The sequence below is a fragment of the Solanum verrucosum genome, unplaced genomic scaffold (genome assembly GCF_900185275.1).
Source record: "Solanum verrucosum unplaced genomic scaffold, falcon-dt-bn FXZP01000239.1, whole genome shotgun sequence".
Lineage (NCBI taxonomy): Eukaryota > Viridiplantae > Streptophyta > Magnoliopsida > Solanales > Solanaceae > Solanum > Solanum verrucosum.
The window spans coordinates 1,305,791-1,331,221 of NW_026020009.1; the positions used below are offsets into that span (position 1 = coordinate 1,305,791).

Here is a 25,431-nt window from a genome sequence, read left to right on the forward strand (position 1 = left end):
TGCCCTCATATGATTTTATTGAATGACCTACCTGGTGGATCCAACACTATAATATGATATGATACAGAGTTCTACCTTGGCAAGTAGGGTCTCCCGTCGCGATGTGGGAGTTACATCAGATTCCATCTTATAGGTCACACAGTCTATTGTCAATTAAAGCTAATATCCCACAAAATGAACTGAGGAACTTTCAAAGGTTTTATGAAGCTTTAATTATGATTAGATGCATTGACCATGTTAATATTTACGATTTTTTTCAAATTATTTTACCATGTATAGCTTGGTCATGCCTATCATATTTTCAATTATGCCCTATTATGATCATATTTTATGTTTTTATGCATATCCTTTATACTTACACATTCCATGCACTAATGCATATTTGTTCCTACATTGTTTAACTAATGTAGGGTGTGCCAGTCTTCTTCCTCCCGATCGTGGCTAATTGATTGCTTAGGAGATTGGGGAGTTAATGTCACGACCCAAACTGTCGTGATTCGCACCCACCCTAACCCTCCGATAGGAGAACCACTACTACAACCCAAACCAAGCAACTAAACCAACAACTAAATAATTTAAGTTACAGAAATAAGTTAAATACTAAGGAAAGAATTAGGGAGTTCCCATAAACTCCAAACAAAAGTCTAACAACTAAAACAAATGCGGAAGTAATACCTAGAACCTAAAAGTCAACATACCAAAACACTAACAAGATCCATAATTCTAAAAAAAGGGTTACAACCCCAAACTAATGAACTAACAACTAACTAGAAAAGTCTAAGTCTGAAATGTGGACATAGACGGAAAGAGAACTCATGGCAGCCCGGAAGAACTGGCTCACCCTTGAATTCAAACAACGATCACTAATCTTCTAAGCGAGGTCTGTCAATAGCCTCCTGAAGATGCCCTGTACTCAACAAAAAAATAGAAAGTGTATTATCAGTACACAACCAAAGTGTACTGGTAGGATCACACAGTTATCCCACTAAGTCCAACATACATAATTCAATACATCATAGAACATACACAATATCATCATTTACGAACAAGGTAGAGTTTCACATTTCTCAAGATACACAGTTACAACAAGTCATTGATCCTCTCATGGGACCCAAACCCAAAAAGTTAGCTTACTGGATTGTGGTACCCGATCCAATGTTTATGCCAGAACGTGGCAACCGATCCCATATTTATGTCGGAACGTGGCAACCGATCCAAGTTAGTGTGGCGGAAAGCAATACCCAATCCATTCAACAAGCCATAATTACAATCACAAAGTACATTCACACAATCATACAATCAAGTCATGATTCATGGCATTCATCATTCATGTATCCTCATTTACAATTAATGTGATCAATAATGCAACATTTGCATACATACATGTATCATAATGAAGCAAGAATAAACATACATCACACTATCACAAAATCACAACCATCACCTATCATGAAACAAGCTTGAAACCCTAAGAAACTTGATTCTTCCCTTTCTGAATTCATTCCACTTGTTCTTGGTCTACAAACAATCAATATAACACGGGAATCAATAAACAGTCACTAATTACCCGAAATACTAACAATTCTATCAACCCTCGATAATGCCCATGATACCACTATCCAAATTAGGGCTTTTCCCACCATAAATTCCAAATCAAATCCTTCACCCATCGATAATTACCCATTAAATTAGGTTCTACGAATTGAAAAATGGATTCAGAGAGTTAAAATCTTACCTTTAGCATTATGAATGGTGGAAAACTATCAAGAATTACCTGGGGTTCATCTCCATACACTAAAAATCAAATAGTGCAGAATAAAGATGTTTTGGGGTTTATTTCCGACTTAAGTAGCGTCGGAGCCACCACATCGGTCCTCACCCCGCTAGAGCGTCCCCACCCTGGTGGCAGAAATCCCGCCCCAGCGGCTTGAACGGAACTATTGAGTGGATTTAAGAAGTACAAACTCCCATTTCACAACACACATTTATCCAACGACACTCAAAAACTACCCGTTCAAGCTAAGATCAATTCCGGGAGTTCTACTTGCTCGAATTCAATTCTTTATAGTCGTACGGGTTCCTTAATGACCTATCATGTGATCAAATTCATAATTAGATCACCCAATTGCTACCAGATTTCTATAGACCTCACAGACTCCAATTTCGTCCAAATCTGGACTAGGTTGAAAAATCAAAATACTACGAAAAAGTTTTCTAGCCAAAATTTTTTCCCCATTGTCTTTTCTCTAATGGCGGGAATAGGTCGTTACAGTAGATACCAATTTATCCATCACTCATCTTCGAGTGACAAAACATAGGAAAAAGCATGCTAGAGAAGGAATGAAGTAGTACCTGAATCGACGAACAATTAGGGACACTTGTCTCGCATGTCCCTTAACGTGACGATGCTTCCATTGAACCTTCACAAAATTAATCTCTTTGGTCCTTAACTTACGCATATCACGATCAAGAATTACAACTGGTTCCTCCTCATATTGGAGGTCCTTGTCTAACACAATTGAGTCCCACTTTATTATATAATCACTGTCACCATGATATCTCTTTAACATGGACACATGAAATATCAGATGGACTCTCAATAGGTTAGGAGGTAAATCCAATCTATATGCTACCAGTCCTACATAGTCAAGAATCTCAAATAGACCAATGTATCTAGGACTGAGCTTGGCCTTCTTACCAAATCTCATCACCCCTTTCATGGGTGATACCTTGAGAAGAACATTCTCACTAGTCTGAAATATCATGTCTCTTACCTTATGATCTGCATACTTCTTCTGTCTACTCTGGGCTACTAAAAGTTTAGCTTGAAGACTCATCACCTTATCTTTAGCATCCTTCACTAAATCAGCCCCCAAAGGTTTCACATCTCCAGCCTCGAACCATCCTATGGGTGATTTACATCCCCTCCCATATACTGCCTTAAATGGTGCCATATCAATGCTGGAGTGATAAATATTATTATAAGCAAATTCACACAAAGGTAAGAACTTATCCCAATGCCCTCCAAAATCAATCACACATGCCCTCAACATGTCTTCTAACACTTGAATAGTCCTTTCTGACTATCCGTCCATCTGTGGATGGAAGGCTGTACTAAACGTGAGTTGTGTGCCCAATTCGTCATATAATTTCCTCTAAAACTTGGATGTCAATTTGGTACACTACACCATTTTAGGCCTACGGGCACTCCAGTAAAGTGTAGCCCAAACTAGCTAAAAGTGTGGCGTTTGATAAAAGACTACACTTTTGGACTCTAAGCAACACTTTTTAGGGGGTGGCCTAAAGAAGCGTAACCTTTGACATTGGGCAACACTTTTTAAATGTCGCCATCACATCTACACTTATAAAGTGTAGCCAAAGAGGTATAAGGGCGCGCTTTGTAGTGATGCATTAGTGACACCTTTTTTTAATTATACTACACTTAAAAGCGTTGCCTTTGCTTTGTTATTGGTCACACTTAAAAGTGTTGCCTTTTATATCTCATCTAGAGCAACACTTATAAGTGTAACTTTTCTTATGTACAAGATAACATTGGACGTCCTACAACAACACTTTTGAAGTGTGGCAATGTTGTGTAGAATTTTGTAGCTACAATTTTCTATTTTTAATAATAATAATTTTTATTTGCATATATTCAATAATCACATAATTAAATATACAAGTGACCTAAAGTACAAAACGAACTAATAATTAAATCGAAGCTATATATTTCAAATAAACTTCGAGAAACATGTCTTGTACAACCAATACTTAGAAAGTGATTGCTTAAAGATATATACTATCAATAAGTTCCACAAAACCAAATGCATTCAAACATATATGACAATAGTACTACAAAAACTCTTCATCGTTCACTACAATAGATCGAGTTTTACTTTTGGCCACAATTCCAATTCAATTACTAGCATTTTCCTACACATTCAAAATAAAATTATAAATTAGTGAAATAAATCATGTTTTAATATGCCTAAATTCAGAGTAAGCTAAACCAACTCATAACAATAAGGATGTGGAAGTGCATAATTGGAGAGTATTCACTGTAAGCCAACCAATTCAAAAGTGGACTCCTACTTTTAGGGCTGAGGAGGAAACACCTATAGTCCCTATTTGGATTTCTCTACCTGAGCTACCTTGGCATTGCTATTACAAGGACATCATGTCAGCCCTTCTGAGTCCTATTGGCAAAGTTTTGTACTTGGACACTACTTCTATATAAAAAACTAGAGGAAGTGTTGCTAGGGTCAAAGTCCAAATCGATCTTACTAAAGAGGGACCTCCTCATGTGTTGATGAGGTTGAATGAAGAAGATCTCAACATAGGGAGGTGGCAAACTATTGAATATGAGCACATTCCGGATTACTGCATGTATTGTAAACACCAAGGACACTTGTTACATGTCTGGACTATTAAGCAAAAAGATGACGAATTTAAAAAAACAAAAGAATTGGAGGCTGATAGGAAGAATAAAAACAAAGGGGAACAAGGCAAACCAGATTCCAGAAACCTGCAAATGCAATACATAAATAGAGAGGATGGAAACAACAAATCACAATACCAGTAGCACCGAAACAAGGAAATAACAACAAGCCAGTTGATGAAGAATGGCAGACTCAAAAGAGGAAAGCTTACAGGCCAGTTCAACATAGCATGGACGGACCAAAATCTCATAAGAAAACATTGCAGCAGCAGCAGACTCATCACACAGGTATAGCTACTAATTCTGGACTCCCTATTTCTAATAATTTCATTGATATTTCTATGCAGGATAGACCAAACAATCAAGAAGGAGCTGAAAATAAGAATTCAAAAAATAAGGATACAATGGAGACAAAAATTAATAATAAGTCAACCACTGACTTACCTTCCACAGCCAATCAATTGTCAAATAATTCTGACAAGGAAAACAAAGAAAAATTCTGAAAATCAAAGCAAAATGATCATAGGTATTGACTCTACTACTCCCCTACCCCAGAACCCCTTGTTAATTGTTTGGATGAGGCTGTTGAAGTTACTGGAGGGTTGGAAGGAGGTGTTAGGAGAATAAATTAAGTGAAAAAATGTCACATTTCTTCTCTGAGTTAAAGAGGTTAAGAAGGTAATCAGTCACCCGCCTTTGAGTTCAGCCCTCATGCTAGAGGAGTATTTCACAAATGTTTTCTGAAGGAACAAGTAACAGAAACATAATCAGTTTATTATTTTCTTTCGCTAGTAAATCAAGTTTCAGTTAAAGATAAAATGGAGAGGGTGGATCAAGAAACCAAGTAGACTTAATATATAGTAAATTGGTTACCTGCTTATGGTATCTGTAATATGTTCCACGCATCCTGCAAATGTTCTCAATCCATATGTTTTATCACAAGGAGTACAACAAAAATGAGTTTCCATAGGCTCAGCAGCAACCATAGTTTATGATAAAATTAGTCATATAGTTCAACTATGAAAAGAAAAAAACATCAAACCAATTTTTCTATTACGTGGGATAGGCAACATGAATATACTGAGAATTAAACATACACTTATCGTGTGATATAGATTCCTATCGATACCATTAGAAGGTAAGAAAACATCCACTGGAAAAGCAAATTGATTGAGGCCAAAAAAAGAAAAGGCATCTTCAATTTATGCTTAGAAACAAGGATCTAATAGTCTTAGTTACTACTACTAGTGCTCTATTTAGTTCCCCTAAATGATAGACTCATCTGAGGCAGTGTTTCTTGGAGTAGCCATATCTAACCAACTTGCAGCTCCCTGGGGCAAGGATGTGGCAGAAGAAGAACAACATTTGCTTGCTTGTTCATAACCGTACTCCTTCTTGTTGATGCTAACCGGGCTAGCCCTGTCATCCCCTGAAGCTTGTTGTGCTTTACTCATCTTGACTCCCTTCACCGGAGAGAAGAATGCCTTCAGTAACATACACAGAGAATTAAAGTGGCATTCAATTATCAAGAACATAAATAGTTAATTAGATTGAGTGCAGACTGAGAGAGATCTGGAGATAGGATGCATGATACTCACATGAGGTGTAATAGTAGTTGTTGTGGTTATAGTTTGTCTTGATATTGGGGCTTGGAGAAATCCTTCACCAACGTTATGAGGGACATCATTTAATTTGATGACAATAGTCGTCTTGTTCCAAGTTGAGTAGTTCATCATGTTAACCCCAACTTCATAGCAAGTTTCCCTAGATATAGTGGAGAAAGTAGCAGTGATTGTTCGTCTTTCAGGGACAGGCTTGACAGGGGATGCTAGGTTGTTGTTATGAAAATTATTAGTGTAAAGCATCAATGAAGGATGAGGTATGGCTATAGAAGAAGAGACTGAGGGAGGTGTTTGGACCATATGAAGATCTTCAACCTGGACCACAACCTGAGGGGACATGTTCAACCACTACTCTTGCGGGCCATGTTTAGCCAAAGGAAACTACCCTGGGGTTTGTGTAACGACCCAAAAAATGATAGAGTGAATTTGACCCAAAAAGTTCTTAAAAATGTGCTTCGGAAGTTACCGGAAACTTGTTTAGCTGTATATAGAAAGATCCGTTTCGTTTTTCGAAAATCCAACTTCATATTCTTGTTTAGGGGGTCAAATTGAGTGGGAAATGGGTCTAACCCAAATTTTAGAGGAACCGTATCAAAATCCAAAATTTCCAAGTGAAGCCTTTTTCGAGGGTCTACTTTGGAGAGTCATATCTCCTAGCACACAAATTATTTGGGTGGCCAATAATGTATCCATGGAAAGCCCTTTGAGTTAGCTACCTAACGCACTTCGTTTCATCTCATTCGGAGTTCGGACGAAGAAGTTATTCCCATTTTCGTAAAATCTGTTCGGCAGGAAAAGACAATTTCCAGTAGGCGTGGTTACTGTTCACCCGCCTCATTTTTTTCCTAAGTGTTGGACCATTCTTCCAAATGACATATATTATTTCCTAGATACCATTAGTTCAATTCCCATCCCTAAAATATTTCCCTCTCTACAATCCTCCATTAAGAAGAAGAAGAAGTGGGAGCTAGGGCTTTGGATTCAAGGCTTTCTTCATCAAATTTCGTGGGAGATCATAGCAAAGGTATGGTGACCCTTGATCCTTGATTATCTTTCCTTCAAGGAGTCCATTCAAAAGGGTTTCAAAAGTCTTCAAAGAACAAAACTTCTATTTTCCATTCTAGGTATGGGTTCATGGGTAAAATGTTTTCAAAGTCATTATATTGGTGAATTGAAGTTGTATTTATGATTTTAAGATGATTTTATATGAAACTTCTTCAAGAACCCATGTTTTCATTAAAAGCCTCGAATTTGCTTATGAAGTGGGTTTAATGCCTATGATTTAATGTTGATGAAATTGTGTTTAGATCGGATTGTATTGTTGATTTATATGGTTTTGTATATCTATTTATGATGAATTGTTGGTATATGGATGAATTGAGGATTGTGGCCTTATGGGCAAATTATGGGTGAATCACCTTGTGGTGATAGAATTGTTGGAATTGAGTAATGGTTATTATGGCTTTGGAGGATGGTAAGTTGGCTTAATCTCATATTATGGATAAAAATTGTTCTTGCTTGGTTTGATCCACTTATGGTGGAGGTGTTTAATTATGGAATGTATTGTGACCGCCTTAAAGGCATAGTATGAGAAATTGGAGTGTTAACATGACATTATATGAATGAGAATTCAATGAAGATAATGTGATCATGTTATGAACGTAAAGGTGTTGCTATTGAAAGATTATTTCTCAATTTGACACTCATGAATGTTTATGATAGAATATGAAGGATTCTTCAATATAAAGTATACCTTGAATTGGTAGGGCTTATGCATCATTTTCTTGTATAAATGATTATATTGTTGATTGTTGAATCCTCGGATCGGTAGGCTAGTGGCACCCTTCCACACGAGCTTATAATGAACCTTGGAGTCGGTAGGCCTATGGCACCTTTCCATGAAGGTTAATGATGAGACTTGAACCGGTAGGCCCATGGCACCCTTTCAAGAGGAGTTAATGAGCTTTCCTAAATGAACCTTGAAACGGTAGGCTTAAAGCACCCTTTCACGTGTTAATGAATGTAATTTGGAGTTGGTAGGCCAATGGCACCTCTCTTATGTGATAATGTCAAGGTAACGAACTATTTTATGGGAATGTAGGCTAAGCACCGAGTGGATTTGGTTAGATGGAAACTCCCCCAATGGTTAGGCATGAGTTTCAATGATCGTCTACCTTATCCCATAAACTATGTGCCCGCATAGGTAGCTAGTGGATCCATTAAGCTATATACCGGTCTTCCTTAGGCAAGTAGACCACCTCTTTACGGTGTGGGGACTTATGACACCGGATTCCATGAGAAGCTCTCATGGTCTATGTCGGTTAAACGCTTACTTCCCATCATGTGAGATTTCATTATGGTTTCTTGATAGGCTCTACAAAGTGTAGGTAGTAGTATGGGATGCTACCTATACATTGCACGAGTAGGCTTGGAGAGGGTCATAGTGAGTTTCTTTAAATCCTAATGTATGTGAGACTTAGACTTCCGTTGTGTGTTTTTAAAGTTGTTTTAATGAAGTTTAAATGTGTGGATGTAAATAAGTTTTTTTTTATTCCGCACAATTCTCATTATTGAATGCAATGAATGACTATGTGGCTCGTATAAGACCCCTTTGGGGTCGAATACGCCATGTTACGACTAGGGGGTACTCTCGGGTCGTGACAGTTTGCATAGTCTGAAGCCACTCTTAAGCCTTTGTATTCTGGCAACTTTGCCCTCAGTTGCTGGGGGAGTATTTGTTGCTTTTCTGGGTTAATTGTTGTTAGTTCCTTGCTCTGATCATTTGAACTCTCCATTGCTACATTTACTGCTTGCACTCCCTATTTCTCACTTCCTTGTTCCACTTCCTTTCTCTTAACTTCAACAAATTATTCAGCCGACAACATAAATGTTGTGATCGCCTTATCTTTTTCTTCCACTTTAGACACTAGGTTCAGAAACTTATCCTGTATTCATCACTCAATTAACATTTAACAGTTGAGAGAAATTACTAGTACTAAAAATATCACGACTCCTACATTAATATGCATATCCTACAGTGCCATGGATCTCTCTACTTCCTCACTAATCAAACATAATTAAGCCCCACCTCTCCCTTTCCATTTCACCCTAACCAGAAATAGCAACTCAGAGAACCATAGAGGGGAATAGTGCATTTTTGATGGATTAGATTAGAGACATCAGAAATGATTAAGTTCGGTATCTCAAATGGGAATTACAACATGATATAAACTATGGAAGTGTGAGTTGCATCTAATTCCACATGCAAGGCAATAACATACATATAGATTGATTAATTAGAATACCTCCATTTTTTCCATGATATCTGAATTGGCTATCCTTAATTGTTTCTTGCACTTTTCCTGCCACATAAACAGAACATGAAGTATAATTACCAAACGGGTTAAGTATTAATTTGGAAACCACTCAAATGACAAACTTTTGTCTTTTGGAAATAAATACCATTGATGGAATAGCTTTCCTTGAAGATTCAATAGCTTTGGTTTCTTGTTGGTTCTTCTTCAATTCAAGCTCCTCAGTCTTCCTTCTTAAATAAAAACACAACCATATATGTTTATATATCACCAATGTAAAAGCTTAAAAAGATACCCTCAAATGGATGTTGTTGAGAGCTGGAGCCTTTAGAAAGCTGAAACAACAAAATGTTTGGATGTAGTGTCAACTCTAAACCCCTTGCTAAAGTTGTTTTTCCAGATTTTGTGAGCTCTCTTACATTAGACTGGCCCTTCACATGGTTATTCCCTTTTTGGTGTTTGGCTAGCTCCCCAACCCTTTCATAGCATCTTGTATAGGAGCTAGCACATCTAATTTTGTATCCATGGAATCTTCTTGATAACAACTTACCTTATCAACCAAAAAAAAATTAGTGTCCATAAGTTTGTTTATGTTAGACGAGTTGTCTCAAACAAGGTTATACATAAAGAAGTTACACATTTAACGAGAAATAAATCAAGAACCCTTTCCCCAACCTAATGGAAGCATGAAATTAGAGAAAATATGATAATATTAGCACAACCCATTAAATATTGATTATCTATTCTTATTTGTATTGCTGATGTGCACAAAAGCTAGTTTTCCCGAATGAAATGCAGAGATTCCATTATCTTTAATTTTTCTATTTTTTATAATTAAACTGGTGGATGAGACCAATGAATATGAGACAGTAGACAAGAAAAGTTAATACCCTAAAACTGCCCTCAAGCACATCAACTCCCAGAACAATTGGATCCTTCTTGTTGAAGACACAATTTGGTACGATATTGAGCACACAAGGGAACACTGCTTCTTCAGCAACTTCCTTCTTTTTTTCTTCCTTGATAGTGTCAATCTAAGCTTTAAACTGATCAAATAAGTGATATATAATATGAGCCATAAAATCTTTGACACCAAGTTCATCTGAAAGTTCCCGAGCTCCCTGTGTCACTTTAAAATCAAAGGCCAAGATGGTTGCATACTCTTTCTTCTTCTCAAGCATAACACTAGCTTTTATGACATCCTTTTTATGCATGGGACCTATGCCAATCCCACTGACAGGTATGCTTACTCCTGGGTCTTCAAAAATTATAGCAAAGCTTCTAATGATCCAAGTGTAGTTGCTTGAACATATACTCTCTCTCTAGTTTTGTCGATCCTGCTCACCACTGACTTCATATCTTCCATAGCTGCTTCTCTGATGTCTTCCACATCATCATCAGGCCCCCACAACATATAGACTAGTGCGAGCAATCGCATGCTCAAAGCCTTGAACAAGAATAGAAAGAACCAAGGGGGGGGGGGGGGAGGAGAAAGCCCTCAGTCTCACTTATTCATGGAAAACCACCACTACATCAATAGCCATATAGTAAATAGTGAAAGCATCACACATCAGTAGAAGAAAATGCCAATACACCCATGCAATGGACTGAAAGGTTATGGCTCGGTAGTTGAACTTCCAAGTCAAATTTCACTGAAGTAACAAACTACACAAGAACAACCATTAGATTTCTTACAACTATTCCATGTCAAAATAGGACAGTATTTGTACAGCTATTCCAACAAATTTTTTCTTAAAGGTATCACAAAATATCCGACTTAGGAAATCAGAAATTCTGAACAAAATTGATATGCTCAGGGACATCATGAATAGAACAAAAAGAAAAGAAGAGACTATATGTGCCCAAATTAGAATAACGTTCGAATGCTCTTGCACAAATTTCACCATATATGTTGAACATGAGACATCAAGTGCATTGGTTGGTTTCCTCACAAGAAAAAATAGAAAAAGGAAAGAGATGTACGTGCAAAGAGATAGCTCCTCCACTTATTATTTTTCGTGCATTTACGAAGCTTCCTCCAAATCTTTACGAAAAGTTATTTGACGTCCAACAGTAATCAGGACTCAAAAGTTATATCCAGTAGATGACACCCTACTCTGCTTGATTGATCCTAGAAAAACTAATGCTAATTTTATTTTTAATTAAAAGGAAATCAGGAACCCAAACATAGCATTATCTGATTTTAACAACAAACTAATCTAAGATTCAAACTACATACATTTTCTAACAACAGATCAGTCAAAATAAAATCCACTTCTGACTCTCTGCATTAAGTTTCCTACCCAATAGACTTCCTAAGCTTGATCTTAAGACTGACAAAAAATGAGCTCACAGATTTACAAGTAGTGAATAATACCTAGGCGGTTATCTTGATACCCTAGGCACCCTTGATTTTCTTATGATGCAAATATGTTCTCTAAAAGGATTTTGCCCAAACAAGAGAAGACACTTCATCAGTACACCATTAGATAAATCACATATCAGATATATTCAAAGAAAAACATGACAATCAATTCATTCTTAAGATTTGTTTAATGCTTCATTGACCACAAGGTACAAAAGTACAAAAATAATTAGGGCATAACTGAACCTGGAAACTTATGTCCCATGTTTGGAAAATTAAATAAGTAATGTGCATATCTTGATTGTGGGAAAAGCCTATTTAACAAGGGAAATTGTAATTTGAAAACAAATCTAGAAGCCTTACCGCAAATTTCTGATCTTCTGTTTCTTTTGTTCAGAGAAAATTCAAAGTGGCAAAAACCAAGTGTGTTATCAGCAATCTAGGATTAATATAGCAGCTCAACAATTCCATGTCCATGAAAGCATCCACAAGCTTGAAATGATTTACATATATCTCAAAAGATAGGGGTCCAAATAACCCAAGGTAGAGGTATTGTTAAAAGAAGGGACCAAAAGAACAACTGACATCATAAACTCACTTTTCAATACAGCCACATAACTCTTGAGCTTTAACTCCCACCCACAAGTAAACCTTTATATTTTGTACAAAACATTTGGCGTTGAGGAAACAAATAACTCTAGCACAGTCTGTTACCTTGACAAGCCCATAGAGAAGAAGGCTGACATATTCACCGTGGGACCGAATCTATCTTCATCGTCACTGCTCGTAGATTCTCCAATTCCTCTAAAGTCGAAATCCTTCAAAAAAAAATTCTCATCTAGCACAAAGGTGAAGAAGGATTAGGGAAATCGCCACATGCCATTGATAAGGAATATGGAGAATTTTTGGGTGAAATTGAGAAGGAGAGAAACTAGGGTTTATGGTTTAATTTTTTAGTAGTGCTTTAGGCAAAGAGCAGCACAAATTTTGGTTTGGGGAAAAACATTTTTACGTTAGTATAGAGTTTTTTTTCTGGCCAATTAGAAATTGGAGGGAAAGTTGAATATATGGGAGGTAATACATAATTTTGGTGAAAAATTTAAGATAATTATAAGGCCATACTTATCAAGTGTTGCTTTTATAATTATAAAAATAGCACACTTCAAAAGTGTAAGCATATGTGTAAATAAGTGTTGCTAATTATGTAATGATTTGTCAACACTTATAAAGTGTAGCCTATACCGTTAAACGGTACGCTTTATAAGTGTTAACAAAATTATCGTAGTCAAAAGGCCAAAACTAAGGCTATGCTTTAAAAGCGTTGCTAAAAATATTTTAGGCAACACTTTACAAGCGTTGTCCAGATTTAATGTGGCCTTATGCCAAAAATGGTGTAGTGGTACCACGATCTAAGATGATAGAGATGGGCACCTCCTGCAACCTCACTATCTCTTTCACATAAACTTTAGCCAATTGTTTAGCATTATAATCTATTCTTACCAGAATAAAATGGGCTGACTTAGTCAATCTATCAACCACTACCCAAATAGAATCAAACTTTCGCAAAGTCTTGGGAAGACCAACCACATAATCCATGGCTATCCTCTCCCACCTCCATTCCGGAATTGACATTCTTTGAAGAAAACCTATGATGTTCATACTTCACTTGTTGAGAATTTTTACACTTAGCCACAAACTTTGCTATATCCTTCTTCATGCCCGGCGACCAATAAATTCGCTTCAAATATTGGTACATCTTGGTCACACTCAAATGAATTGAATATTGAGAACCATGATATTTTGTCAATAATTTCTAATCAAATCATCAACTCAAGGAACAAAAATCCGTCCTTTAAAACTAAGCGCACCTTCCGCATTAAGAGTTGTATCTTGTGCCTTACCAATCACAGTCTTCTTCTTCAGTTCATTCAAATTTTCATCCTCGGATTGCTTGGCCTTAATCTCTTCCATGAATTTGGCCGTTACTTATATACTAGCTAACACCCCACCTCTTTCTGAGATGGCCAACTGCATGAACTTAGACTCTAAGGTCTAAATTTCCTTAGCCAAAGGACACTTGGTTCACTGAAGCAAGCTAAACTACCCATACTCATCGTTTTTCTACTCAAAGCGTCTACCACTACATTGCCTTACCCGCAAGGTATTGAATGGTGACATCATAATCTTTAAGTAACTCTATCATGCCCCGAGCCTACACCCTAAGCGAGACTGACACTCGAATACCATTGCTGGCCCCAAGCGAATCCTTGGCCTGGCTTACTTAACTTAGCAGAAGACTTAAACTCAACAAAGATAAGTTTATATAATAAACTGGAATGTTATAAAGGAACGTTCAACTGGCCATTAAGGCAAACTCAAGTCTCAACATGGAATAATGACAATGAAAAGATTAAAGAACTAACATCTGACTGTCTAGGAAGCCTCTAATAACAACTGGGATGGATGTTGGCACAAACCCTACAACATCCTAGAAAACAATGACATGGATCCTCCGGAATGCAAGGAGGCTCACCAACAGACTCTGAGTTGCTCACTGGATCAACGATGCGTCGGAATGCCGATCCTAATTACCTGCGTCTGCATCATAAGACGATGCAGGCCAACTTGCATCAGTACATTGAATGTACGATTATGCGAGTTGGAATGCTAGACATAACATAGGCTTGAAAAGGATCTAAAAGAAACACTTACCTTGGCTCTTCTCAACTCATGAATACTTAATTGAACTCATTTCATTATAAAGCAGTTTAAATCTAGTGCAATATAAAGAGAAAGAAAACTGTTTAAAACATGTTGTCAACTCGTAATCAAAAAATCATAAAAGACATATCATGAACCCTCTCAAAGTCTACTTGTGCAATGCATGAATGAAGTCTCATATCCCCATCCATACTAAGAAGAACCCCTTGAGAAACCATGCAATTACTACTGTGGGAGTTTCTCTAACCGACAACCATCACTTAAGAACTATAGTGATGATACAACGTTATTAGCCCCATGCTGCCTCGGCCATCCTATACCTTGTCCTGGTATAGGACCTGAACTAATAAGTGGATCCACTAGTCTATGAGAAAAATATTAATCTAAAAAGTATGACCTTTTTCTACTCGTGATGGCTACATGGTTTAAGGAGACTTGAGTTAATGTGAACTCGCATCCCCATATCGGTGCTCAATACTACTCCCAAAAATATAATATTTTCTCTTATGTTTAAAAACATACTTCTTCAAAGGCTATCTTGGAAATCTTAGTTTCTCTACTTCCTTCATTTCGAAAGATATTCTTCTTTTCTGAAAATTAGCCCGAAGGCCCTTTGGAAATATCAGTTTACTTTCTTATTTAAATGTGAAAAAACATTTTAAATCTCTTTGGGAAATACTAAGTCCTCATATGTTTCTTTGAAGAAAAGAACTTCAACTTTACTTTTTACTGAACTCAAAACTTAAGTCTTAAAACAAAGTTAAAACATTTGCGAAAGACTTTTTGAAAACATTAAGAGCTTATCTTAACTTGACTATTGGCTTCTCTTTACTTTGATCTTAACTGCTCTTGACTTGACTCTTATCTGATCTTGGCTTGACTCTTAACTGAGCTTGACTTAACTCTTAACTGATCTTCACTTGACTTTTAAATGAGCTTGACTTGATTCTTAACTGATCCTTGAATTGAATTACAGATTCAAGAATTAAGATTTGTGATTGGAAAGATCTCATGATGTTTAGGAATGACTTTGAATAGCTAAACCTCAGAAAAGTTACGAAATCACCATCTTGGGACAAGTCCGCGACGCGGAGATGTTTTTGAATAAATGCTCACGAAATTAACTTTTGAGACAGAGGAGTCCGCATCCTAACCGCGATGCGGAGACAATATTTTTGCACTGGGGAAGCATGTCCGTGACGCGGAACTGCGCGCCAGAACCTGCTTGACTTTTCCTTCTTCATTTTCCAGCCCCAAATCGCCTAAACTCTATTATATAACTCAAAATCATTTTAGATCCCAATACCCAGCATATGTAATCAAGAATCTAACTCAATACAACCCTAAAGCTCAATGTAAAGATCTCAGAAATTCCTCAATTTATCCCAATTTAAGAACAACATTCAAATTCAAGAATGAGTGTCAAGAACATCAACTTTCAAACTCTTTTAGGGCGAATTTAGCTGAACTAAACATGTTTGGTGCGTGGGTGAATGAACCAAACGCTATGAGAGACTCACATACCTTGTAGGATCATTTCCTTGGTGAATCCACAACCAAAATAGATTGTTCTTGGCGAATCTTACTTTTCTTCTTCTCCTTTCTCTTGCGTTCTTTCTCCAAAAACCCTAACTCTAATTTTCAAAAGAGTAAACTGCACTAACTCAGTCTTGACCCCAATTATCTTACTAAAATTGGATTTAATCAATAGAGCAGTGAAACGACTTAAATACCCCTTAGAAATCCGGATTGGACATTTCCTTAATCCAACATCCCAACTTCCAAAGGGGATAACTTACCCATACGAACTCGGAATCGCACAAACTCAGCGGCGTTAGAAAGATTATTCCACGAGCTTTCCAACCATATATGGAAGTACAACTAAATAATTATGAGCTAGGAGTTATGGCTATTTGAAGTTGACAAAAAATACACTTTAACTTAACACCTTTACCAAATTTCCAGATTTTTAAATTCTTCCCAAAAATGACTATTTCCAAATTTTAAACTTCCTTCTAGTTCTTTCTAGTTGTGAGATGTTACAATTTCTCCCCCTTGGGAGCATTCTTCTTCCAATGAGATTATTCTTACTAAGCTTAGGGTGTAACATCAAATTTACACACCCAACAAGCAAATGCAAACAAACAACATGCTCACTCATAATTTAACGAGCACTAAGAAGAAAATTAGTACCTTGATCTGCACTTTCTTCGATTTCAAATAGGTGTGGATATCTCTTCTTCTTATCCTCCTCAACTTTCCGAGTAGCTTCCTCAACAAATTGCTTCCTCCAAAGGACTTTGACTGATGCTACATCTTTCGTTATCAACTTGCGAACTTGGCGATCTTGAATCTGAATAGGAATCTTCTCATAAGATAAGCTATCCTTGATCCTAATATTTTCAGTTGGTATGATCAATGAAGGATCACCCATGCACTTCTTCAACATGGAGACGTGAAATACCGGATGAACAACTTCTAACCCTTGTAGTAGCTCCAACTCATAAGCTACTTTGCCAATCCTCTTGGCTATTCTATAAGGTCCAATATATCGGAAACTAAGTTTCCCCTTCTTACCAAACCTCATAACCCCTTTCATGGGTGAAACTTTGAGATATACCCAATCATCTACTTCGAACTCTAACGCCCTTCTCCTAACATCACTGTAGGATTTATGACGACTCTGCGGTGTTTTCAACCTCTCTTGAATTACTTTCACTTTCTCCATAGCTTGATGAACTAGATCTGGTCCTATCAACCCTGCTTCACAAACTTCAAACCATCCAATAGGAGATCTGCATCGTCTCCCATAAAGAGCTTCGTAAGGAGCCATCTGGATGTTAGAGTGGTAACTATTGTTATAGGCAAACTCACTAAGAGGTAGGTGATCATCTCAATTACCCTTGAAATCGATTACACAATCAACCTTGATACCTCAAAACTCCATCTCCCTCTTGTTCAAAAGCCATCACTTTTTGTTTATGAACACTTGCCTTTAATTCAAGCAGAATAGGATCTTGGTCTCACTCCTCTTTTACTTCTGACACTAATGATAATTCAGCCCCATTTATCACCACTACTCCTCCTTCTGTGGAATCTATTAGTCGAACTCCTAGTCGTGCAAGTCTATGCACATCTTTTGCTAACTCTTTCTTATCTTCCTCAAAATGGGCGGTACTACCCATAGCTAACCTGATCAAGGCCTCAACAACAACATTAGCCTTACCTGGGTGATAGAGATTACTCATGTCATAATGTTTGAGTAATTCTAACCACCTCCTCTATATGAGATTAAGCTCTTTCTGACTAAACACATACTGAAGACTTGTGATCGGTGAATACATCCACATGAACACCATACAGATAATGACGCCATATTTTCAAGGAAAAATACTACGGCAGCAAACTCTAAGTCATGGTTTGGGTAGTTCGTCTCATGAACTTTCAAGTATCTGGAGGAATAACATATAACATTGACGTTCTACATTAACACACAACCCAAAAAAACTCTAGATGCATCACAGTACACATCAAAACCTTAAGTACCTTTTGGTAAGATTAAATCTGGGGCAGTAGTCAACCTCTTTCTCAATTCCTGAAAGCTTTTCTCACAAGTTTCAGACCTTTGAAACATCACTGTCTTCTGAGTCAACTTGGTCAAAGGAGACAAAATAGACAAGCACCCTTCGACGAACCTTCTATAATAGTCAGCCAACCCCAAGAAACTCCTAATATCAGTTGGAGATGTGGATCTAGGCCAATTCTGCACTGCCTATTTTTTCTGAGTATCAACTCTAATTCCCTCTTCAAACACAATGTGGCTAGGATTTCCACATATTCAAGACAAAACTCACACTTAGAGAACTTGGCATACAACTCTCTATCCTTTAAATTCTGGAGAACTACTCTGAGATGACTAGCATGATCTTTTTCATTCCTTTAATATATTAGTATGTCATCAATGAGAATGATAACAAACATATCTAAATAAGGTTTAAAAACTTTATTCATAAGGTCCATGAACACCGCTGGTGCATTAGTCAAACCAAAGGACAGGACCAAAAACTCATAATGACCATATCTTGTTTTGAAAGCTGTCTTTGGAATGTTACATTCCCTTACTCTTAAATGAAGATAGCCTGATTGGAGGTCAATTTTTGAGAAACAGGAATCACCTTGAAGCTGATCGAAAAGAACATCAATCCTTAGAAGAGGATACTTATTATTGATGGTAACCTTGTTCAATTAACTATAATCTATACACATCCTAAGGGAACCATCTTTCTTTCTCACAGTAAGACTGGAGCGCCCCAAGGTGAGACACTTGGGCGAATAAAGCTCTTTCTCTAAAAGGTCTTTCAACTACTCTTTAGGCTCTCTCAACTCTGTTAGTGCCATTCTATATGGTGGAATAGAGATAGGACGAGTATCTGGAATGATATTTATATCGAAGTCTATTTCTCTCTCAGGAGGGACTCCGGGTAGGTCATCAGGAAAGACTTCAGGAAACTCTTTTACTATAGGAAGTTACTGCATGGGAGGTACCTCAACACTTGAGTCATTAACTCGGACTAAGTGATAGAGACAACCCTTCGAAACTAACTTTCTTGCCTTAAGGTATGAAATGATACGACCCTTAGGCACTGCTGAAATACTACTCCACTCTATGAGTGGCTCATTAGGAATCTGAGACTTCACAACTCAATTTCTACAATCTATTGATGCATACCGGGCATGAAGCCAGTCCATACCTAGAATGACATCGAAATCCACCATGTCTAACTCAACTAAATCAGCCACGGTGTCTTTGTGATTGATGGAAATGACACAATCACGATAAACTTACTCAGCTAGAATAGACTCACCAACAGGTGTAGAAACACTTAAGGGTTCACAAAGGTTCTCAGGAATAACATCAAAGTTCATAGCAACATATGGAGTTACAAAATATAAAATCGCTCCTGGATCTAGCAAATCATAAGCATCAAAAGTAAAGACTTTGATCATACTAGTGACAACATCTGGAGAGTTTTCTTGCTCTTGCCGACTAGTGATTGTATAGAGGCAGTTTGCTCCTCCGCCAGTACCGGAAGTAGCCCCTCTAGGTGCAGCTCTATATGGTGGAGCAACTGATGAAAAATGGCCTCTATTGCTTGGATTTCCACTACCTTGCTTCTTCTTAGGATACTCTTTCATGAAGTGTCCCTCTTGCCCACACTTGAAATAACCTATCTGGCCATCACGAGACTTACCTGAGTGGTTTCTACCATATCTACCACATAAAGGAGCCCAACTACCTCCTTGTGCCACACTACCTTGAAACTATGCTTGTCTAGCTTTGAAGTTCTGTGAATTTTGGTCATTATACTCACCTTTGTTCTTAGGTGAAGGTGCAATAGCAGATGATGGAGTAGGTCCATTTTGCTTCTGAAAGGACGAATGATTCACACTACCCTTCTACTACCCAGACTCATTTCTTGTCTTCGCTTTCTTATCCTTGAACTCTTCTGCATCCTTCAGATTATCCTTGTCAACTTGTTGCACATGGATCATAAGCCTTGCTAGGGCCATAACCTCTATCAGCATAGCTGCCTTGCCTTCCTTGCTTGACTGATGAGACAACCTAGCAACAAATAAACTCATCCTGCTGCTCATGTCAGCAACCATCTCCACAGCATAGCGGAAAAGTTGTGTGAACTTCAGACTGTACTTATGATGTAACACCCCGTATTCAAAATAGACAAAAAATGCAGATTTTGAGAAGTTGCAGGTGCAACTTACGGTCACCATCCACGGACCGTAGGTCAGACCACGGCCCGTGCTAGTGGACCGTGGTTCACCACTGCAACCCCTCCCCAGCCAGCTCAGAAAATTGGTTAAGTCTCGACTCACGGACAGACCCACGGTCCGTAGATCAGACCACGGTCCGTGGTCTGTGTCCGTGGATCAAGACCTCCTTACCCAGCCTCTGACACGAACTACGGTTGACCAGCACGGACCGTCGTTCGATCCACGGTCCGTAGGTCTGACCGTAGATCGAAGGATAGCAGCCAGTTAGCTGAAAATTCTGATGGGTCAACTTCAGATGGTCATAACTTTTAGCGCAAAATGAATTATATGTCCCATGACCTATGGTTAGATAGATAATTGAATTATCTTTCCAACGCCACCAAGTTTGCTAAATTCCGACCTCCGAGTAAAAAGTTATGCCCGTTTTAGTGAAGGCCTGTCGAACAGGCTTGACTTACGGACGCAATCTACGGACCATAGATTGACCTACGGCCCGTAGGTCCATTCCGTAGATCACTCCGACAGCAGTTAATTCAGGGGTCTTTTGGTCTTTTCCTATTTCGTTTAACCCCTAAGATACGTCATTTAGACCCTAAATCATGAGGTTTTAATTAGTTTAAACCTAGAACATAACTAGAACTTACCTAAGTCAAATTCATTAATCAAAACTTAGAAAATTAGAAGCAAGAAGGGAGAAAAAGGCCAAGAACACTAGTTCAAGAACGTAGCAAGGTTCCATCAGTTCCAGCCCCGAAATCGAAGATTTCTCCGTGGAATTTGTCACCAGGTATGTGGGATTTCACTAGTGGGTTCCTTTCGCCCATTAGGTCCCTAGAATTCAGTCAGATTCTTGATTCCATGATTATGAACAGACCTAGGGTTTCTAGAATTATAGCAGATCATCATGAATTAGTTATTTAAATGTTCCAAATCAGATTATCATGTTATTGCTCAGTTTATCTCATGAATTTCAGAACCCTAGCTATGTATTTCTTTAGTTCTTGAATTACACATGCTAGGTCAGATATTTCAGTATTCAGTTTTACATGCCTCAGTTTATGAATGCATCATTATCAGATTAATTGTTGCATTCTCAGTTTGCATGTTCAGTTTCGAGCTATCCAGTATTTACAGAAATTCAGTCATAATCAGTTAACTACTTAATTCATTGGGAGTAGCATAATACCGAGTTGGACTAGGGTTTCAGCGTACCCATATAGTCCCAGAACTACGAGCCACGTAGGTGTAAGTCCCCTCTGTGGGCAACATCAGTTTAGTGATCACGTCAGCATGCCTTTATACCTCTGGCAGGGTATATTGGGTCCTCTCGATGGGGCGTATACATCGGACTCCACATTAAGCTCATGTGGTTTTATGTCGGTTATTAGTAGCTCCCACAGTTCAGTCAGACTCTATTGCATTGACCATATTTCAGTACAGTCAGTATTCAGTCTCAGCATGTTATAAATTTGGTCATTGCATTCAGTTAGCTCAGTATTCAGTATCTATATCATGTTCAGATTATATCATTGCTCAGTATGCGTTGTTCAGTTATATGTTATTTCAGCTTTACTCCATCCTGCATGCTCAGTACCCTTCAAGTACTGACGCATACGTGCGCTACATCTTCTCGTGATGTAGGTTCAGGTTCTCAGCATCCAGATCACGCTTAGATCGGTTCCCGATCTCCAGTTCAGCAGAATCAGTGGTGAGTCCTCATTCTCCGAGGACAATAGTCATGAGTTCTTTTCAGTATTTTAGTCCTTTAGTTTCAGTTTTGCTAGACTTAGCTGGGGCCTGTCCCAGCATTTCTAGTCAGTTTAGAGGCTTATTTCAGACATAGTTAGATTCAGCTTAGTGTTTTGAGTTTGATATTTCTTTTGTATTAAACTCTCAGATTTTATATATTCAGTTATAGTATATGGGTATTCCCCATCTTTTCAGATCTAATTATGAATTAGCTTCCGCATCAGTTTATTTTCTTTAGTATGCTCATGATCATGCCAGCAGGGTTGGCTTAGGATCACTTGTGGTCCTAGGTCCCGTGTCCGCGTCTTGAGCGTAGCTCGGGGCGTGACATATGAGCACTCATAGACTCCGAATTAAGGGTGAGAAACTGTCTTATCTTTGCCTCTCACAACTCATAAGGAAAGAAACGCCCCATGAGAGCACTCTCAAACACAACCCAACTCACTATTGGCGCATCCTCAGCCTTATTCTTTTTACATTGGTCGAACCATAGTCTAGCGATACCCTTCAGTTGGTATACAGCTAGTTCCACCCTCTCAGCATCAACAACATGTAATATCTCGAAAATTTTCTGAAGTACTTCAACAAAGTTCTCTGGATCCGCTGTGACACTTGAACCTGCAAAGCTTGGTGTATTCATCCGTAAAAACTAAAGGAACCTTAAAGTATTAGCCACTTCCTGCCAATTACTTCTCTGTCCAACTTGATGAGTCTCAACTTGACTTAACATCCATATAGCTTCACAGAATTCAACATGGTTAACTTCCCCTTGATGTTGCACTTCAAGTGCATTAGGTAACTCTTGTTCCTCAACATTGCATCTCACAGGACGACCTGTGACAACTCTTCGTGGAGACATGTTTATCTAAAAACACACGCAAGCACGAATTAGAAGAAACTTTTTAGAGATCAAACTCTAACACACGAAAAGAGTGTGAAAGAAGTGAGATAATTTCCTAAGTATTGCAGTCTACTAATTATAGATGTGGCACGCTTCACACCATTAACTAGGACTCTACAAACACGGCTTCATAGACTCCCTAGGACTCTTGAACTCTGGCTCTGATACCATAAATGGCACTCCAAAACCATTGCTGGCCCCAAGTGAACCCTTGGCCTGACATACTTAACTCAGCGGAATACCTAAACTAAACAAAGATAAGTTCATATAATAAACTGGAATGTTCTAAAGGAACATTCAACCGGCCATTAAGGTAAACTCAATTCTCAACATGGAATAATGACAATGAAAAGACTAAAGAACTAACATCTGAATGTCTATGAAGCCTCTAATAACAACTGGATGGATGTTGGGACAAACCCCATAGCATCCTAATGAACTAAACTAGAAAACAATGAAATGGAACCTCCAAAATGCAATAAGGCTCACTAACAGACTCTGAACTGCTCACTGTATCAACGATGCGCCGGAATGTCGATCCTAGTTACCTGCGCCGAAATACCAATCCTGGTTACCTGCGTCTGAATCATAAGACGATGCAGGCCAACTGGCATCAGTGCATTGAATGTACGAGTATGTAAGTTGAAATGCTAAATATAGCATAGGCTTGTAAAGGATCTGAATGAAAAACTTACCTTGGCTCTTCTCAACTCATGAATACTTAATTGAACTCATTTCATTATAAAGCAGTTCAAAACAAGTGCAATATAAAGAAAATAAAATTGTTTAAAACATGTTGTAAACTCATAATCGTAAAAACATAAAAGACATATCATGATCCCTCTCAAAGTCTACTTGTGCAATGCATGAATGAAGTCCCTTACCCCTATCTATACTAAGTAGAACACCATGAATAACCATGAAATTACTGTTGTGGGAGTTTCTCTAACCGACAACCATCACTTAAGAACTATAGTGATGATACAACGTAATTAGCCCCATGCTGCCCGAGCCATCCGATACCTCGCCGTGGTATATGACCTGAACTACTAAGTGGATCCACTAGTCTATGCGAAAAGGATACATCTAAAAATTATGACCCCTTTCTACCCATGATTTCTACATAGTTTATGGATACTTGAGTTACTATGAACTCGCATCCCCATATCGGTGCTCAATACTACTCCCAAAATTATAATATTAGCATTTATGTTTAGAAACATACTTCTTCTGTGATTTGAGATTAGTGCTAAAAAATATAGCTCAAAGGCTATCTCGGTAATCTCAGTTTCCCTGCTTGCTTCATTTAGAAAAGATATTACTCTTTTCTGAAAACTAGCCCGAAGGCCCTTTGGAAATATTAGTTTCCATTTTTATTTGCATGTGAAAAAACATTTTAAATCTCTTTGTGAAATACTTAGTCCCCATATGTTTATTTGAAGAAAAGAACTTCAACTTTACTCTTTACTGCACTGAAAACTTAAGTCTTAAAACAAAGTTAAAACATTTGTGAAAGACTTTTTGAAAACTTTAAGAGCTAATCTTAACTTGACTATTGACTTGTCTTGACTTTGATGTTAATTTCTCTTGACTTGACTCTTAACTAATCTTGACTTGACTCTTAACTGAGCTTGACTTGACTCTTAACTAATCTTCAGTTGACTCTTAACTGAGTTGGCCTTGACTCTTAACTGATCCTTGAATTGAATTATGGATTTAAGGATTAAGATTTGTGATTGGAAATATCTCATGATGTTTAGGAATGTCTTCGAATAGCTAAACCTGAGAAAAGTTACGAAATATCCATCATGGAATAAGTCTGCGACGCGGAGACGTTTTTGAATAAATGCTCGCAAAATCAATTTTTGTGACAGAGGAGTCCATGTCCTAACCGTGACGCGGAGACAATTTTTCTTCGCTGGAGGAGGAGTCTGCGACGCGGACCTGCGCGCCAGAACGTGCTAGACCTTTCCTTCTTTGTTTTCCATCCCCAAATCACCTAAACTCTATTATAGAACTCAAATTAATTTTATATCATGATACCCAACATATGTATTCAAGAATCTAACTCAATACAACCCTAAAACTCAACGTAAACATCTCAAAAACTTATCTATTCATCCCAATTCAAGAACAACATTCAAATTCAAGAATACATGTCAAGAACATCAACTTTCAAACTCTTTTAGGACGAATTTCCTTGTACTAAACATGTTTGGCGCGTGGGTGAATGAACGCAATGCTATGAGAGACTCACATACCTTGTAGTATCAATTCCTTGGCGAATTCACAACCAAAATTGATCGTTCTTGGTGAATCTTGCTTTTCTTCTTGTCCTTTCTATTGCGTTCTTTCTCCAAAAACCCTAACTCTAATTTTCAAAAGCGTAAACTGCACTAACTCAGTCTTGACCCCAATTATCTTACTAAAAACCGATTTAATCAATACGGCAGTGAAACGCCTAAAATACCCCTTGAAAATACAGATTAGACATTTCCTTAATCCAACAGCCCAACTTCCAAAAGGGATAA

General features: G+C 37.9%; 2 pseudogenes; both read right to left on the minus strand.

Annotated features, from left to right (window-relative positions):
- Nucleotides 1-5,424, minus strand: part of LOC125819820 (photosystem I P700 chlorophyll a apoprotein A1-like) — an 8,740-nt pseudogene extending 3,316 nt beyond the window's left edge.
- A 279-nt stretch (nucleotides 5,425-5,703) lies between these two features.
- On the minus strand, nucleotides 5,704-13,710 carry LOC125819821 (uncharacterized; annotated as a pseudogene).
- Nucleotides 13,711-25,431: the final 11,721 nt, after the last annotated feature.